General features: G+C 41.8%; 1 long non-coding RNA gene across 1 annotated transcript in view; it reads left to right on the top strand.

The window, feature by feature from the left end:
- Positions 1-20,005, top strand: part of LOC124599602 — a 310,564-nt gene that overhangs the window by 159,560 nt on the left and 130,999 nt on the right. The window contains exon 2 of the long non-coding RNA XR_006978570.1: positions 7,744-7,785. This is a non-coding gene — a long non-coding RNA (uncharacterized LOC124599602). The remainder of the gene's footprint in view (positions 1-7,743; positions 7,786-20,005) is intronic.

Below are 20,005 nucleotides of genomic sequence, written 5' to 3'. Positions count from 1 at the left end.
GAGTTGTACAATAAACTCTAATTGCAGTATTTTTTTCTTTACTTTCTGTGAAGATCTGCACCGCATGGGAGAAATTACAGCTGACCAAAAGACTCATAGCCTTTCTAATTAGCCATCCGTGCGTCCCAGACCAACGACGAAGTCGTATAAACATCTCGCAGCCGCAGTACGTGTAAAATTTAATAGCGAAAGTGTGGGAGCTCGGAATTACGCAGCAGGTCAGCTTAATCGGCGATCGAAATCGGAGAGGTCGTGAATTGTGTCGGGCTATGCAGCCGGCGCTGCACCGAAACTCGTCATTCGCGGTCGTTAAAAGTGCGAAACTGTCGCGCTGGGACCGCCGGCCGCCGGGTCTCCTATGTAGTGTCCGCCCCGTGGGCCACCTGCGCCGGCCGCCAAGGCCGGCCGTTTTTATAGTCGTGGCCGTCCATTCAGGAGCGCCTGGTCGAGCGGTCGTGCGTCATTACGGGTCGTAACCGCGTCCAAAGGCACGGCGCCCCACCAAGCTGTCGCCGCGCAGAATACGCCATGGGATCGCCCATTGCGAAACCTGGCTGTGGTTACAACGCTTGGTTCTGATCACCTCGCACCTACTACCCATCTATTCACTGCGATGTGTTCAGTCGCTTACCGAGCATCGGGACAGATTTGTGGCTAGATTCAGATCTTCCCTGCAGATGGAACTCAATACGCCACTCCTAACTGAATTGGCAGATGTGAAGGTAATTTCAAGGGTATCGCAGGAAACTGAGATAGGACCGTTACTGTTGACAGCTTGTATATACGGGGGTAGGTAAAAAAATTATGTAGAATGTAGCTATAGCTTTTATTGTGGTACAAATAGGACACGTGCAATGCAAATAGTACACTATGTTAACGTAACTTTTCAGTACAGTCTCCTTCTTTTTCATAGCACTTGGTGCTTCTTTGAGTGGACCAAACAAGTGGTAGTTGGAAGGAGCAAGAGCAGGACTATACGGATGGTGAGCCATTGCTTCAGACCTGAGTTTCCGGAAAGTTTCAGCAGTGTGGGCAGCGTGTTTTGTCTGTGTGTGTGTGTGTGTGTGTGTGTTTGTGTGTGTGTGTGTGTGTGTGTGTTGTAAGTAGGCTGTTTAGGTTTTTATGTTAGTAACGTCACGTAGCGCTCTGTATGAAAATCACTGACTGTGCTGCGTGCAGTCTGTGGCTGGTTTGCATTGTTGGAATTTGTTATTGTAGTGTTGGGCACTTAGCTGTTAACAGCGCGTAGCGTTGCGCAGTTGGAGGCGAGCCGCCAGCAGTGGTGGGTGTGGGAAGAGAGACGGCGGAGTTTTGAGAGCGGATGATCTGGACGTGTGTCCATCAGAGAGAGTAAATTTGTAAGACTGGATGTCATGAACTGATATATACAGGGTGTTTCAAAAATGACCGGTATATTTGAAACGGCAATAAAAACTAAACGAGCAGCGATAGAAATACACAGTTCGTTGCAATATGCTTGGGACAACAGTACATTTTCAGGCGGACAAACTTTCGAAATTACAGTAGTTACAATTTTCAACAACAGATGGCGCTGCATGTGATGTGAAAGATATAGAAGGCAACGCAGTCTGTGGGTGCGCCATTCTGTACGTCGTCTTTCTGCTGTAAGCGTGTGCTGTTCACAACGTGCAAGTGTGCTGTAGACAACTTGGTTTATTCCTTAGAACAGAGGATTTTTCTGGTGTTGGAATTCCACCGCCTAGAACACAATGTTGTTGCAACAAGACGAAGTTTTCAACGGAGGTTTAATGTAACCAAAGGACCGAAAAGCGATACAATAAAGGATCTGTTTGATAAAATTTCAACGGACTGGGAACGTGATGGATGAACGTGCTGAAAAGGTAGGGCGACCGCGTACGGCATCCACAGAGGGCAATGCGCAGCTAGTGCAGCAGGTGATCCAACAGCGGCCTCGGGTTTCCGTTCGCCGTGTTGCAGCTGCGGTCCAAATGACGCCAACGTCCACGTATCGTCTCATGCGCCAGAGTTTACACCTCTATCCATACAAAATTCAAACGCGGCAACCCCTCAGCGCCGCTACCATTGCTGCACGAGAGACATTCGCTAACGATATAGTGCACAGGTTTGATGACGGCGATATGCATGTGGGCAGCGTTTGGTTTACTGACGAAGCTTATTTTTACCTGGACGGCTTCGTCAATAAACAGAACTGGCGCATATGGGGAACCGAAAAGCCCCATGTTTGAGTCCCATCGTCCCTGCATCCTCAAAAAGTGCTGGTCTGGGCCGCCATTTCTTCCAAAGGTATCATTGGCCCATTTTTCAGATCCGAAACGATTACTGCATCACGCTATCTGGACATTCTTCGTGAATTTGTGGCGGTACAAACTGCCTTAGACGACACTGCGAACACCTCGTGGTTTATGCAAGATGGTGCCCGGCCACATCGCACGGCCGACGTCTTTAATTTCCTGAATGAATATTTCGATGATCGTGTGATTGCTTTGGGCTATCCGAAACATACAGGAGGCGGCGTGGATTGGCCTCCCTATTCGCCAGACATGAACACCTGTGACTTCTTTCTGTGGGGACACTTGAAAGACCAGGTGTATCGCCAGAATCCAGAAACAATTGAACAGCTGAAGCAGTACATCTCATCTGCATGTGAAGCCATTCCGCCAGACACGTTGTCAAAGGTTTCGGGTAATTTCATTCAGAGACTACGCCATATTATTGCTACGCATGGTGGATATGTGGAAAATATCGTACTATAGAGTTTCCGAGACCGCAGCGCCATCTGTTGTTGAAAATTGTAACTACTGTAATTTCGAAAGTTTGTCCGCCTGAAAATGTACTGTTGTCCCAAGCATATTGCAACAAACGGTGTATTTCCATCGCTGCTCGTTTTGTTTTTATTGCCGTTTCAAATATACCGGTCATTTTTGAAACACCATATATATATATATATATATATATATATATATATATATATATATATATATTATGACTTTTGAACACTATTAAGGTAGATACATTGTTTGTTCTCCAACAAAATCTTTCATTTGCTAACTGTACCTATCAGTAGTTACTGCCTTCAGTAATTAGAATCCTTTATTTAGCTGGCAGTATTGGCGCTCGCTGTATTGCAGTAGTTCGAGTAACGAAGATTTTTGTGAGGTAAGTGATTCATGAAAGGTGTAGGTTATTATTAGTCAGGGCCATTATTTTGTAGGGATTATTGAAAGTCAGATTGCGTTGCGCTAAAACATTGTGTGTCAGTTTAGTGATGATCAGAGTAAGTAAAGAGAGAAATGTCTGAGTACATTCAGTTTTGCTCAGGTGTTTGAAAAACAAATAACGTAAGGGTTTTATCAGCACAGTAACTCATTAATTTTTCTAAGGGGACGTTTCACCCTTTACGGGGATTAGTAAAAAATTATGCTCTATGTAGCTATACGTTTTATTGCAGTACAAGTAGGACACTTGCAATACAAATAGGCCACGTACGTCAACATCTCTTTTCAGTACTTTTCGACGCACTTGGTCCATCGTTGTCCAAGCTTTCTGATGCCTTCAGAAAAGAAGGTTTTCGACTGACCAGCGAGCCCCGCTGTTCACGTCTCGTTCAGCCTTGAATCGACAGCCCCTTAATGCTTTCTTGAGTGGAACAAACGAGTGGAAGTTGGAAGATGCAGAATCAGGGCTATACGGAGGATGGGCCATTGCTTCAAACGTGAGTTTCCGGAACATTTTAGCAGTGTGGGCAGCGTGTTTTGTGTGTGTGTGTTTGTGTTAATGTGTGTTGTGTGTGTGTGTGTGTGTGTGTGTGTGTGTGTGTGTGAATATTAGTGGATGGTGTTTTTCCGCTTTCCCGGTATGCCTGTATGCGGCATAAATCTTCGATAGGACGCTTTTGGAAACACCTTCGGTTACTTTGGTTACCATCATGCGAGCACCAACAATTTGTTCATATTCGAATCACTTAACCCAGACATAATGCCCTAACAACTACACAGAACACTGTTCTGACCACGACTTTCATTTGCAAAGTACTGATGACATTGCCAGGTGCCGTTTGACAATAGCGCAACCTGCAGACTTGCCTGGCGTCTGCATTTATGTTCAAGCACGCATTTCTCAGGGTGTTTTCACAGTTTTGCCCAACCCCTGTTGATGTCGATGTAGTTTGTTCCTTGATTCCGTTATTTGTTTTCCTCCCCCTCCTAAAAGTTCTCATGATAAATTCCACCATTTCTCATTGAGAGGTCCTTAGTTTTTGGATGATTTTCACATTGAGAATCCTTGTTTCATCGTCTAAGTCAAGCCTTTAATCCTGAGGTAACAGTAACCACTGGTCAGGGTAGCCCCGAAACTGAGAAATCGTGCACATGCCCTTGGAAATCGTTATATAGTGGCAGATGTATACATGTGAACAAAAAAGCAATCAGTGGTATGTCTTAATCGAGTAACATACATACAGTTGAAAATGCCTATGCGTTTGCAGTTAAATGATATCGATGGATTTTGCACAACTAGATTTTAACACTATTTTTGTATACAATTATAAATCGCAATAGGTTCGCCAACTGTTGCGCCAGCAAATCGAAATTACATGGCGCCATCTATGGAACTTTACACCAGATGTTATATACTAAACATCTAACTGAGAGCTGTAAACCTTTTGATCTGTAAGTGGTCAAAGTATCCACAGCAGTCAGAGTATACCCAGTTTACGGTACTGAACGGATTGACGGTGGTTAAAAAAATTTTAATATTCAGATATGCAGATGCGGATAAAAGACTTGCGAATGCTGACGCGGGTAAGGGACTTCGAATGCGGATAGAAGTTCTCTAATCTGTGCGTATTTCTAAACACGTCAACATTTTGATGTCGGTTCCCTTCTTGTACGAAGCTGTGCTTATTTCTCTCAGATATTTACGGAATTATTTTAGTTTGTTTCGTCACTGTAAAGTTCATTTTTTTTGGTCCACTGTTAATTATCTGAGAGTGAGCAAGCGAAACGCGCTTGGCGTGAAATTAGAGCTTTAATTCAGTTCCTCCTTAGACGGCTTGTGATGTAAGAACAGGAAAGCTGCACTCAAACGACTCGGAAATCAGCGATATTTTAGATTTTTGCAGTTGTACATCAGCAGTATGGCCATGTGTGGAAACGAAACATGGACGATAAACAGTCTAGACAAGAAGAGAATAGAAGCTTTCGAAATATTCTGCTTCAGAAGAATGCTGAAGATTAGGTGTGTAGATCACGTAACTATACTGAATAGAATAGGAGAGAAGAGGAATTTGTAACACAACTTGACTAGAAAAAGGGATCGATTGGTAGGACACGTTCTAAGGCATCATGGGATCATCAATTTAGTATTGGAGGGAAGACTGGAGGGTAAAAATTGTAGAGGGAGACCAAGGCATGAATACTCCAAGCAGATCAGAAGTATGTAGGTTGCAGTAGTTACTCGGAAATGATGAAGCTTGCGCAGGATAGAATTGCATGGAGAGCTGCATCAAACCATTTTCCAGACTAAAGACCACAAAAAAAAACAATAATAACATTAAATGTTAAATCACCTTGCGTAATTATTTGATTTTCGTATCTCGAATGCCTACGCGATGTTGATTTCTGTATCAAGTCATTTTCACTCATTGTTAATCTCATAGTATGTTATAATACAGCGAACTGTTATCTCTACATTCTTAATACCGATAAAATTACGATGATTATTTTATGAAAATGCAAGTAACGCAAAGGAGAACGAAGAATTTTACTAACGGAAGCTAATGTACATGTGGATGTGGATGTTACTTGCTCCCGTTGTTGAGAGGTGTACCGATTCACAAAGCATAGATAAAGTTCACTGAGGAGCTTAAAACCGCAAGTTAACACTTTAGAAATATTGTATAAAGTTGGTGTGTTAATAAGCAACTCAAACAGGAAAAGCAGATAACCTAATGTGACTGATAATGTAGTTAACTAATACGCACAAAAGCGAGACAAAGTAGTCGTAATGGTACTTCCATCCAATCAAGCTTAGAGCTTAGTGTCTGTCAACACGTGAAGTATTACCACAGAGGATCTGAAGACAGATAGTTCATAGTGAATATTAATACTGTAATGGATGCAGATATATTACTGCTGGTATAGTCACAGAACAAAGCTAGCAAGTACTGGAATGTAGTTGAATCGGGTAATGCTGAGGAAATTCAGTTGGTTAATTAAACTCGAAAAGTAGATGCGTTTTAATGGCTTAGCAGCAAAATAATTGACAATGGCCATAGTAGAGAGGATGCAGACTGGTAACAGGAAGAAAAGTGTTTCTTAACAGAGAAATGTTTTAAAATGTAACAAAATTATAATAGTTACGTTCTGTTCAAAAAAGCGGAAAGATGGCCCTACTGGAAATAATGAAAATAAACGAACACATGACACAGAATGCCAGCCTAGTATTAAATGATCAGACTCAGTTTCCATTTTCTCCATTGTTAAATGAAGTTCTCTTCACAAATATCGGACTCAAACTGTAACTTCATTTTATTTCTCATCATTTGTTACATGTATCTGCACAAAAATCTTTATTTACTCCCTTGTTTAGCTGATGTAATTATTCTAATATGTGTAGCCTTTGTGAACACTGTCACTTTTGAATTTTCTTTACAAATAACATTTGTGTAACTTGCACATCTTGTTTATCTGTGTTTGCGACATTCGGTTGTCACCTGAAGATGGCCTGAGAAGCGGAAATATCGCTCGTGAAAAAATAAATATACTTTTGTAAAATATTAGGAAGTGTTCCTCTTTTTTATTATTGTCTTTTTATGCTAAGCACCGACGGAAAATTTTCTAGGAGTTTTTATCTGGGACATTGATTTGTACGGAGGTGAAACGTGGGCGACAAACACTACAGAGCAGAAGAGTGTAGAAACTTCCGAAATGTGACGCTGCTGAAGAATGTTGATAACTAACGAAGACGGTAGGAAAGAAACTTATGGTACTGTTTCACTAAAAGAGGGGATCAGTTGATAGGACATATCCTGAGGCATTAAATAATGGTCAGTTTCGTAATGGAGAGTGTTTTGTGGGGTAAAAATTGTGGAGGGAAGCGAAGGCTAGAGTTCAGTAAGCGGGTTCAAGTGAATATAAGTTGCAAAAGTTATGAAGAGAAAGAGAGGCTTTTATAGGATACACAATCGTGTATAATTGCATCAAACCAGTGTTATAACTGGACAACAACTATATATACCGTCTTTATTTCACGAAGTTGATTGTTATTTGTATCCAGTATCAATTTTTAGTTTTTTAAAATCGACATATTGGTTGGTGTTTGTTGACGAGGTTATATTCTATCTGACAAAACACGAATATAGGTACAGATTTGGACCTCATGCTTGTGAATTCAAAATGCTGAAATGTTATATTGTTTGAGCTTGATAGTGTGTTTATGTGGTTGAAACTTGTTGCAAACAAAGTACTGAACATTGCGCATGTATGTGTCAATACGACGTTCAATAAAAACTTTTTCCGGTTGGAGATATTTATTAATGGTCTGTTTCTCTTTCGATTTCAGGTACTTAGCAACGTCGTCTACAACAGTGGTCTTAGAATGTCAGTCACCGTAGGGCATGTTCGGTCATCTGAAAGATCGGAAGAAGCCTACTGAGGCTTCCAAGAAACATCTTACGTGAAAGTGGACTGATAAAAAAAGACACGCAGTATTGAAACTGATCAAGAAATTTCTGACTTACAGATGGCCGAAAATACTCCTTGGCTACGAATACCCGCTCCTCAGGTATGTTATGCACCAATATTTATTTCATAAAAATTGAAAGTAAAACGTGATAAGTTAAATTATTTGATGTATGTCTTCGTTGAATAATTGTGAGGCACTTGTTATGAGGGAAATGTTTCCTTGGGGCGCCTCCTGGGACACAAATACCTTACGTATGCCATCAGGGCTAAAGATTCGTCAGGTACAAAATACAAGCCATGAACTGACATAGTGATAATTAGATAATAACTGCACATATTTTATGCAAAGTTCAATACGTTCTGATCGTCATCTTTCTTCTGCTTTTTCTTAGCGTTTAGCCGATCCCATATGGGATCAACTTTTTCAGGAGTTGGTAAATTGTATTTCATTGCAAACTGGGTTCCTGGTATTGCCCGGTTACGTATTTATTTCATTCTTCAATTAGTCAATCTCCTCCTCCTCTCTGTCCATCTCCTCCACTTTCCTTTCTCTGTTGACCTACTCCCCTTCGCTTTCTGTCAGTTCCCCCTCCCCTCTCTCTGTCCATCTCCTCTTCCTTTCTACTTGCTTACGTCTCCTCCAATCCTCTTCTTTCTCCACGTTATCACCCCTACCCCAATAGGAGAACCGAGTGAGGTGGCGCAGTTGTTAGCACACTGGACTCGCTTTTGGAGGACGACAGTTCAAACCCGTGTCAAGCCATCCTGATTTAGGTTTTCCGTGATTTCTCTAAGTCGCTTCAGGCAAATGACGGGATGGTTCTTTTGAAAGGGCATGGCTGACTTCCTTCCCCATCCTTCCCTAATCTGATGGGACTGATGATCTGGCTGTTTTATTCCCTCCCCCCGAATCAACCAACCAACCTACCATTAAGAGGGTGATACTCCTACCCTCACAGTGTTTCTTTCCAGATAGTAAGTACTGGATGTACCAAGATTCGCTGAAATCGATCCAAAGCCTTAGGAGTAGCTTCTTACCCGTGGCTTGGCCAGAGTATGCAATGTAATATACAGGGTGACCCAAAAGTCCGTTAACATTTGAAAATTCAGTACTTCACGGAACATTGCCAGTAGATAGGCAAAAGTTAACACACATGTTTGAAATGACATGTGGTTTCACTGAAACCAAAAAAGTCGACAAAGTAGCCAGCAGATGGTGCTTCGTATGAAACAAAAGCGATAATTAGCATGACAACTGATTTATAACAAGCATGTTCTTTATAACAAGTGATCAACCTGTCGGTCGTCATTAATGGTAGTCGAGGGACAATGTTGTGAACAACACTGTACAGTATATCAGTAAGTATGGTGTGAAATTGCCATCGGATGTTGCCTTTTGGCATCCCTAATGAAGTTGAGAAGTCGTAGTTAACTTGGGACTGCACGTAACTCCACAACAATAATCGCACGGTCTGAGGTCTGTGGGCCAGAGATCATGTGTAAAAGTCGTAACTTCCAGCAGGTGTTTGTCAGCCAAGCTGACTCCCTCTCTCACTTCGGCTCATTTTATACACGATTCTGATGCGGCGTTACTGACGTGTTGCATTCCAGCGCCATTTGTTGGTCAGTTTTTTCCTCATTTTTATTTTCAGTGAAACCCCTTGTCATTTCAAGTATGCGTGTCAATTTTTACCTCTCTCCCTACATTATACGTGCATTAGTGAATTTTCAAATGTTGACGGACTTTTAGGCCACCCTGTATATATTTCACATATATTTAACATCATTTTGCACACATTTTTACACATAGTTCATCTATATCTCTAGCGAATTTCGCCCTGCAATTTCTTTTTCACGCAGCTCACTGTTTATGACGTCATATACCCTAAACTATGTGTCGTGCAATGATTTAATTTTGTAGGTACATTGAGCGACGCATGGGCATACTGTGTGCGAAATGTGTTGCGATTACACTAAGCAGCAAAGAAGTAATAAATTTAATCGTCATGCATGAAGCGGCAGTTTTTCTTGCAGTTCAGTGTCTATTTCGTCATATTTCCTGAACTACATGTCGTACAGTGACATAATTATGCAGATACATTAGTGGTGTATGTGAATACTATCCGCAAAATGTGTATACAGTTGGTAGGAAAGAAGTAATAAATTAAAACGTTATGCCTGATAAGGCAGCTTTACTGCGTGAGCAGAGAAAATGTAGTAAGCGATAAATCTTTTTTCTTTCATCATTTTGTGGGGATTGTCAGAGAAACAAGGTTCTATATCTACATGGTTACTCTGCAATTCACACTCAAGTGCCTGTCAGAGGGTTCATCGAAACATTTTCATACTACTTCTCTACCATTCCACTCTCGAATGGCGCGTGGGAAAAAGGAACACCTAAATCTTTCCGTTCAAGCTCTGATTTCTCTTATTTTGTTCAAATGCCTCCGAGCACTATGGGACTTAACTTCTGGGGTCATCAGTCCCCTAGAACTTAGAACTACGTAAACCTAACTAACCTAAGGACATCACACACATCCATGCCCGAGGCAGGATTCGAACCTGCGACCGTAGCAGTCCCGCGGTTCCAGACTGCAGCGCCTAGAACCGCTCGGCCTCCACGGCCGGCTCTTATTTTGTTATGATGATCATTTCTCCCTACGTTGGTGCGTGTCAACAAAATATTTTCGCATTCGGTAGAGAAAGTCGGTGATTGAAATTTCGTAAATGGATCTCCCCGCAAAGAAAACCGCCTTTGTTTCAGTGACAGCCACCCCAACTCGGCTATCATATCAGTGGCGCTGTCGCCCCTTTTGCGCGATAACACGAAACAAGCTGCCCTTCTTTGCACTTTTTTGATGTCCTCCGTCAATCTTACCTGGTAAGGATCCCATCCCGCGCAGCAATATTCAAGCAAAGGACGGACAAGTGTAATGTAGGCTGTCTCTTTAGTGGGTTTGTCGCATCTTCTAAGTGTTCTGCCAACAAAGCGCAGTCTTTGTTTCGCCTTCCCCACAATATTATCTATGTGGTCTTTCTAATTTAAGTTGCTCGTAATTGTAATTCCTAGGTATTTAGTCGAATTGACAGCCCATAGATTTGTGTGATTTATCGTATACCCAAAATTTATCTGAATTCTTTTAGTACCCATGTGGATGACCTCGCATTTTTCTTTGTTTAGTGCAAATTACCACTTTTCGCACATACAGAAATCCTCTATAGATCACTTTGTAATTGGAATTTCTGATGATTTTACTAGACGGTAAGTTACAGCGTCATCTGCAAACAATCTAAGGAGGCTGCTCAGATTATCACCTAGATCATTTATATAAATCAGGAACAGCAGAGGACCTATGACACTACTTAGCGGAAAGCCAGATATCATTTCTGTTCTACTCGATGATTTACCGTCTATCACTACGAACTGTGATCTCTCTGAGGGGAAATCACGAATCCAGTCACACAACTGAGACGATACTTCATACGCACGCAATTTGATTAATTGTCGCTTGTGAGGAACGGTATCAAAAGCCTTCTGGAGATCTAGGAATATGGAATCTATCTGAGATCCCTTGTCGACAGCTCTCATTACTTTATGGGAATAAAGAACGATATTTTCTGAATCCGTGTCGGTTATGTATCAATAAGTCATTTTCTTCAAGGTGAGTCATAATGTTCAAGTACAGTATATGTCCCAAAATCCTACCGCAAATTGAGGTCAGTGATATGGGTCTGTACTTCAATGGGTTACGCCTATTTCCTTTCTTGAATATTGGTGTGACCTGTGCTACTTTCCAGTCTTTAGGAACAGACCTTTCGTAAAGGTCTTATATTATGAATAAAGTTTGTTGCAGTTCACTAAGTGCCCTCAATCTCTAATACTGGATGTATAAAACCCGGAAATTCACGCGTCGTCGGCTACATTGTTTTCCGCCTCCACCATCACACCTTTCATAGACAGTAAGTGATATGTGTACCAAATTTTCTTGAAATCGCTCCAGTGGTTTAGTAGGAGAGTTTTGTACTGTGTATGGATTTAACTCTGGGGTCGGATGCCCCTCCTGACAGCAGAGAGGTCCAAGTGACGTAAAGGAAGGAAGTTGTGTACGCCGTCTCTCTGTTACTCGTGTAGACTTAGTGTGTTCTGCGCGTCATCACATTTTGACTGTATTGTATCATTTTCTCCGAGGCGGAAGTGAGGAAGCAGTACAACCGCTGCCCAAACGAGGGTGGGAAAGAGCAACAAAAAAAAAAAAAATTGAGTTGGCAGCTTCATCAGCTCATGATCGTTAATGTGCCATGCGGATTCAGTCAGGGTAACGCGCACCTCCCTGTCTCTCAAGATAGCGAGCTATGCATTAGCTCATGAGAGCAGGTAAAAAAATTCGTTTCCAGTCCACTTGATAAAAGCAGGAAAGAAGGAACAGTGAGAATAAAATACCTCTAAGAACTATTCGGAATATTAGCAGAACGTTGGAAACTGAACTAACGATGCGGAGTTTAGTGTTGTCTCCGCAGTTGAAAGCGTGCTCTTTAACAACAGACAGATATCTAAAAAACGAATGAAATATTAATTTACAGTATGTATAAAACGAACTTATCGTAACAGATAACTTTGAGTATAGTGTAGGTCCTTTAGTGATTGCTGTGATAGGTCACTACTATCTGGTTCACTTGTTAGTGAACCTCGGGTGGCGTACTGGAGCGAACGGGCTCGCAGAGGCGGGCTGGAGGGGTGTTTATATGTGTCGTCTCCCGCCACGGTCAGTGTGGCCAACGAAGGCACCGTCAATACTGCAGTTGAATTTGACACCTATAGCTTGCCTTTTATGGAGGTCTGAGATCCACTGTAACTAACGCATCAAATGTAACCAACTGTAACCAACTGTTTTAACTGACACCACTTCCGAAATTGCTGGGATAAAAATAAGAAATTTTTCTCGCATGTATATACATACATGTGAGGTGCTTCATAATGCGTAGAAAAAACTGAAGAGACGCAAAAACGTTCTCAACAAACATGGGTCAACAGACGAACCGTTTGCGAAATGATTACGAATGTGTGGCTACGAGATGCCACTGACTTCTGTATGAAGCATTGTTCTAGTCAGCACTAATGTGTGTGAAATGTAAACTTTCTGTGAAGTCTCTGTCTATCTGGGCTCCAATTTAGCATAATCACGAATACTGCTCGTGAACCACCAGATCAGCAACGTTTGTCATTGACTGTGTAGTTAGGGGATTGTCGTCTCATTGGCCCACACATTCTCCAAAGAAAACATTATGGACGAGGGTGTCTTCAGTTTCTGTGGCGGGATCATCCAGGATAGCTCGAGGATGTTCTCTTGCTCGATGTTGGGAAATGTGGTGCATGGATGATTTCTACCAGATCAGCTAACCACACCCTTCGCACTTTTCTGTTTGGGTACGTTTTGAAAGTCAAGAGCACATCTCCCTCATTGATATGATTGGAGAAACTGGAGCAGCAAATTGTACAGATTTGACAAGCTGTACGAAATTATCTGTTGGAGCTTGAAAGAGAAGAATGAAGTACTCAAAAATGGTTCAAATGGCTCTAAGCACTATGGGGCTTAACACCTGAAGTCATCAGTCCCCTGGACTTAGAACTACTTAAACCTAACTAATAAATGAAAAGCACCAGTTTGCTTTTGTTCTACAATATTACTTTCATTGTAAACCGGTTTTCGGCTTACAAGGCCATCTTCAGACATTTACTGGATAATACTCAGTAAATGTGTGAAGATGTCCTTGTAAGCCGAAAACCGGTTTACATTAAAAGTAATATTGTAGAACAAAAGCAAACTGGTGCTTTTCATTTATTATAATGTTGTTCTACCAAGAACCGACGGAAGATTCTGTTAATATGAAACCTAACTAACCTAAGAACATCACACACATCCATGACCGAGGCAGGATTCGAACTTGCGACCGTAGCTGCAGTGCGGTTCCGGATTGAAGCGCCGAGAACTGCTCGGCCGCAGCGGCCGGCAGTGAAGTACTGCATCCATATTTGAGAAGGACAAGTGAAACACTTTGACAGCTACAAGGGTTCAGTGTAATGTAACACATAACGTGGTGGAACTTATCTTGTATTTCTTGTTAAAGTAGGTCACAGGTGAAATCTGGATCCAGTTAGATTGAGACGGAAAAATTAACACTTCAGTATATTTCTACTAACTAGGACAATAATTCATACTGAATTCACCAGTGACGTGTAACCGCACATTGACAATTACCTCGCAAACGGCTAATCTGTGGCCCCTTCTATATTGGGATATTTTTGCTGCCATTATAGTGTACTTTCTATCGTGACAGTTTCCGCTATTAATTGTAAGATTCTTTGTGTATTTATACGTGCTTGTCGCCGTGAATGTCAGTTACTGTTGAGTCGAAAAGAGAGTTTGGAAGTTTCACGGTGTGCAGGTGTCATTCGGCTGAAATTGGAAGTCGGTCACGTGGTCGTCCCTCGCTCGCTACTTCTAAGACGCCATATTGCGTTCATCCTCTTTCGTTGTTTCCGTATTATATGTTATGGTTTTAGGGCGCAAAACTGCTACGGTCATTAGCGTTTCCATATTATAATTTGCATGTTATGACATTATGCTGTTTCATGACAACGACACACTGAAGATTTGTCACAAACACGTACAGTTTGTTGTAATTAAATGCTAGTTATTGACATATCGCCTGTAACAGGCCTTTGGAGATTTTAAGATGAACAGTAATAATGCTCAAGGTTATATGCAATCGCTGTCGTCATATGATTTGAGACTTGAAGTTGTGGAGTTGAAGGCAGTAGGTTTGTGTCCTGGTTGGTTCAAATGGTTCTGAGCACTATGGGACTTAACATCTGAGGTCATCAGTCCCCTAGAACTCAGAACTAATTAAACCTAGCTAACCTAAAGACATCACACGCATCCATGCCCGAAGCAGAATTCGAACTTATGACCGTAGCAGCATCGCGGTTCCAGACTGAAGCTCCCAGAACCGCTCGGCCACTCCCGCCGGCTTGTGTCCTGGTGCATGCTATTTTTTTTTTTCGTCTTTGTATTTGTAATATGTTCTGAGAATTTCTTATTCATGTAACAGAAGTATGTTCTGCAATATTCGATGTTATGTAAGTAAGGGCATGTCCTGTGAGTTATAGCTTTCTTCGGTTTCGTGACTACATTCTGATTAAAAAACGAAAGACATAATTGCTGCTAGTGGAACAGCCAGCAGTGACAATTATGTTCTTGTCTGTCACAAATATTTCGCTTTCTATTTCCGAATATGTCACGATTCATGAGGATGTAGTTATGCAGCAACCTAAGCGCACAGCTTAAATTGCTACAAATGAAACTAGCAGCAGTCATCATACTTACAGTCATGCTTGCCACAAATTATTCACTGCTATCGCATCCTTAACAATGCTTTCGTAAATCTGACGATCAAGACAAAGATCGCAGCGATCAGCGAGAAAGGGACAACACGTGACGGATTTCCGATTTCGGCTAAACGCCCGTCGCACACCGTGGTACTTCCAATTTTAGTCAGTTGTGTTCAGTGGGGCTTGATCCAGCAGAGAGATTACTAGAAAAGACTTTGGAATCTAAATGAATAGTTTATTCCGGAGTATTCAATTCTCAGTGTAAAGTAACTTTAGTTGTCATCCTCATCGGTTCCCGAGGAAACTGGAGTTTCCGCGTGCGGTTGATTTTTTTTGGCCCAAGTACACTTCATTGCTCGTTTTCACCATCTTGAGACAGTTTTCACATTTGAAAGCACAGGGATTAGCTTTCACAAGTGCAGGATTCTTGTCTAATATCGGTATTTCTTTCATGGCCCAACAATGAATATCCCGCTACAAAGCGAAGCAACTTCATCTCTAATGATTGATTCGCCGTAAATGATCAGATGTTAGGGTCCAGCTTCGGTTACCGTACTTTGTAGAGCTTAATTAACATTACTTTCCGCACGTTGGGTTTTACTGTATGTTGTAGCCTACTGTCCCACAGAAACGTCTGAATTTGGCCAATTTTAGCTGTACATCATCAGACACAAGAAAGTTAAAATTGTACCCAAATATTTAAACTCTCTTACTTGTCCAGTTATTTCTCCATCTATAACAATTTTGGCTCTAATGGGTTCCAGTCCCGGAAATACCATCATATTTATTATCTTATCTGCCCGCCGGAGTGGCCGTGGGGTTCTAGGTGCTGCAGTCTGGAACCGAGCGACCGCTACGGTCGCAGGTTCGAATCCTGCCTCGGGCATGGATGTGTGTGATGTCCTTAGGTTAGTTAGGTTTAATTAGTTCTAAGTTCTAGGCGACTGATGACCTCAGAAGTTAAGTCGCATAGTGCTCAGAGCCATTTGAACCATTTTTATGTTATCTGTCGATATTCTCATTCCGTCTGATTTTGTCCATTATAAATTGTCTAATATTATAATGGATACTGTTAAGGAAAATAACTTCTGTATAGAAACATGTTTGTGGAGGACCTGTAACATTATCTCTGTCTACTACGTTTAAAAACATCTTTTTAATTGCTTGTTTGTGAAAGTTATTCTCGACAGGCGACTTCATGTTTTTTGTTCCTTTTATCACAGTGTTTATCTCTTCCATTGTTTCCTGATCTGCAGAGTCGTCGGTATTGGTGTTTATTTCGGGTTGTTCTTCATTACCAGTCCACAGACATTTGTAGTATTTTAACCATCCCTTTTCGGATATTGCATTTAATTATGAAGTATCTCGTATTTGTTTATGCAAGAGCTTCATAATTTTCTATGCTTGATTTTGTCCTCCATGATCATTACGTTCTGTCCCATCTTTACAGGCTATTTTTTTGTATTTCCTTCTTTACTAAATCAGATTTAGTTTTGAAATCTTCTCTGCAATGACAAGGATTTTTTGTTTTTTGTTTTTTCGTAAAGAAAGACTTTCTATCACCTAAAATTTATATTCAACATTAACAAAATACTCTCCTTCGGAAGCGCTTTATCGCTATACCGAGTCTGCCTTTTATACAGTATCTTGTTTACTGGGCCATCAAGTATGCATCATGAAAGAGAGAAAAGCAGAATCTAAACGTTTAAAGACTAGACCATGCGTATGTAAGAGAGCATATCGTAGAACGTTATGTCGACCATTGGTTTCGCTCTTCTTCCAGCACAGGATGTTCACGTTGCATGTTATTTCCGTGACGGCATGGACACGGCTGGGACAGGGCCGCCCAAAGACCACTGTGAGCAGAGGGGGAATTTGGACTCTCGGCGTGCAAGCAGGCCGTGAATCATTGAGCAGGTATTTTCCAGGAACACTGGGCTCAAATTGTTCTGGCGCAGATTTCACTAAGCGCAGTTTTCACGTATCCACGAGGGACGAGTCACGGTATGTAAACACCAGGTAGCGCTCCTCGCGGAATGGCTAACAGGCAGATAGGAGCTGCGTAGCGCTAGAAAGTGCCTCGGCTCTGGCCCTTCCACAGCTCATAAGTGCCGGGGGCTGTTTCCCCTCGGGGTTTACCGCTGAGGCGGCGAAAATAGCGCTTTCGTAAACGCGCGAACCCCCGTTTCTAGCGCCGGCGGCCGAATGGTGCTCTCGACACCGTTGCGGCGCGGCTGACGGCAGGAACCGTTATGCTCATACCAGAGACACTGGCATTTGGGGGTGAGCGCCGTCGTAAGCCTTGGTGAGCGCGAATGGTGCCTAGGTGAGGGCTGATCTGCGTTGTCGCTACCTGGCTGGCTGCGTGCGCAGTGCCAGCTATGAACGTATTCTCTCCAAATTCCTTGAGCTGGTTTCACCACTGATCGAAATGCAGCAGAACGTCTCAAATAATTACCTTATACGTTGAGGATGATTTAGTGTGTGATTCGTGAGTTATTCGCAGTATTTGAAGGGTTTTAAGTGGACTACCGAACGGAGTGCCTACGGCGAAAGAAACTTGTGTCGACTGCGGATTCGGTTCTAGCAGCCTTTTTTCTGCTCATGGACTACTACGACTGCTACATGAGGAAGAGACTTATAAAAAGGTGGCAGGTGAGCAATCGAATGTGTGTGCGCTTGTGTGTGTGTGTGTGTGCGTGTGTGTGTGTGTGTGTGTGTGTGTGTGTGTGTGTGTGTGTGCGCGCGCGCGCGCGCGCATTTATACAGTTTGACTCAGGAGGTAAGGTACATTCTTTGTGAGGTGATAGTAGCACTGAACAGAAAACTACATATACACACACATGCTCTATTCCGATCGGTTTCCGAGATATTTGTACATTATTTATTTTTCGTATTATTCAAACATTCTCATTCTTTACAATGGGCATCAGTTGCGTGCAAGAAGTCGAGACGAATAGTTTCATATAGGGGACGCTTATGGTCTATCAAATCGGGAAACAAAATGAAATTGGCCTGCAAAAACTACCTAAGCTACAGCGTATCGCGCGAGATTTTCATTATTCTCGCACTTCCTACGCGCAAACTATTAGCCCTAGGGGAAAAAAAATGAATGACTTTTTTTTGCAGGGAATTTAATGTAGTTTAATTTTGTACTGCAACACGTTTTCACCGGAGGGTATGGTTTTCGAGTTATTGAAGAAAAAGTCGCAAAAAGATATTAAATGTAATCTGTCTCGGAAACAGGTCGGAATAGGGCGCACATCTATATGAAGTTTTTTGTTCAGAATCACTAATACTATCAACCATCAAAGCGTGTACCTTTCCTCCTGTCGCACCCTATATTGACATATCCTGTTCATGAACAACTCTGGACCATATATATAACAGACTTGCATATTAACTTTTACGAGTAATTTCGTTAATTGTTTCGTATGTATAACAATGATGTAGATGTAGTTCATTGTTCACTCTGTGAATTTTTCTTGTATGTCATTCGTTCGTCTCCTGTTGTCACAACGATGAAACCATTACTCTTTTTTCGGGTCAAAGTAAAAACACGCAAACGACATGATGATGTATGTGCCTAGATTTCCGCAGTCAGAGCCACTTACCATTAAGATATGCTGAGTGTAGAGGGGTCTCATGCGGTTTAATGACTATCACTCACCAGTTTACCCATGGATTCATAAGAAAATCACTGCAACCGTGAGCGAAACGGCGAAGTTATTCATCTAGTGACAGCTATTTCACAGTATGATACGGATTTACCCCCAGAAAACGTTTACGTTCAACTCTTCGCAGTAGTTACAGGGAATTCAATATGAAATGTTTATAGACCCAAATGAAATGTGGTAGCCGGCCAGTGTGGCTGAGCGGTTCTAGGCGCTGCAGTCTGAAACCGCGCGACCGCTACGGTCGCAGGTTCGAATCCTGCCTCGGGCATGGATGTGTGTGACGTCCTTAGGTTAGTTAGGTTTAAGCAGTTCTAAGTTCTAGGGGACTGATGACCTCACCAGTTAAGTCCCATAGTGCTCAGAGCCATTTGAACCATTTTTGAAACGTGGCACGAGTGTAATTAAAAATAACACCAAATCACAGATTGTTACAGCTCTCCTTTATTGTAGCTTCTGGGCTAAGGGTTGAATTTATTTGACTCTGGTTGCGCTGAGACATGTATGCGTATTTTAACTGTCGCATTCTCAGTTGCTGTGACAAACATATAAAGCCGTTCCAGTTCCTTACGTTATGTTTAATATTAATGGATTATTATCAACAACAAGGTTCTAAGAAACAGGCACATAATTAGTTTTTTCCTGTTAGGGCACAAGGAAGGGGATATAGCCATGTTGAAACAATTATCACAACATTCCACTGGAATATTCTAGGTAAAATGTGAAAAGGTGGATCCAAGACAAACCGATTAAAATCTAAAACATACTGCTGGTTTCGCGTTCATCATTGTACCTTTTGAAGAAAATTGAATCTGTTAAACTTATTAAGTCATATTGAAATGTTCTTACTTTGGTAAAGTTTTCTGGGTATGTTCGTCTTTCCTTCTCACTGTTCACGTGTTTGTTTGCGCGCTGGTGTGTGTGTGTGTGTGTGTGTGTGTGTGTGTGTGTGTGTGAGAGAGAGAGAGAGAGAGAGAGAGAGAGGGAAAGGTTTGACTGAATTAGTGCTACTAATAAATCTAAATACGAAATTAAAGTTGTGATAACAGACTGATTTGTAGCGTAAACTGATGTCTACGTTCGCGCCATCTTTAACGTCCTTTTTGTTATAAAAACTAAATTTTCTGGGTAAACTCAGAAAAACATAGTTGGATTATGAAAAAGTCTCCGACGAATATTTTGATGCGTGCTTTGTATATGCATCGCACTTAAGCTACACAAAATGTTAGGGGGTCAACTTCATAACTTTTACCCTG

This window comes from Schistocerca americana, chromosome 1 (assembly GCF_021461395.2).
Source record: "Schistocerca americana isolate TAMUIC-IGC-003095 chromosome 1, iqSchAmer2.1, whole genome shotgun sequence".
NCBI classification, from domain to species: Eukaryota; Metazoa; Arthropoda; class Insecta; order Orthoptera; family Acrididae; genus Schistocerca; species Schistocerca americana.
The sequence above is the reverse complement of the archived record's forward strand: the minus strand, read 5'-3'. Positions and strand labels throughout refer to the sequence as shown.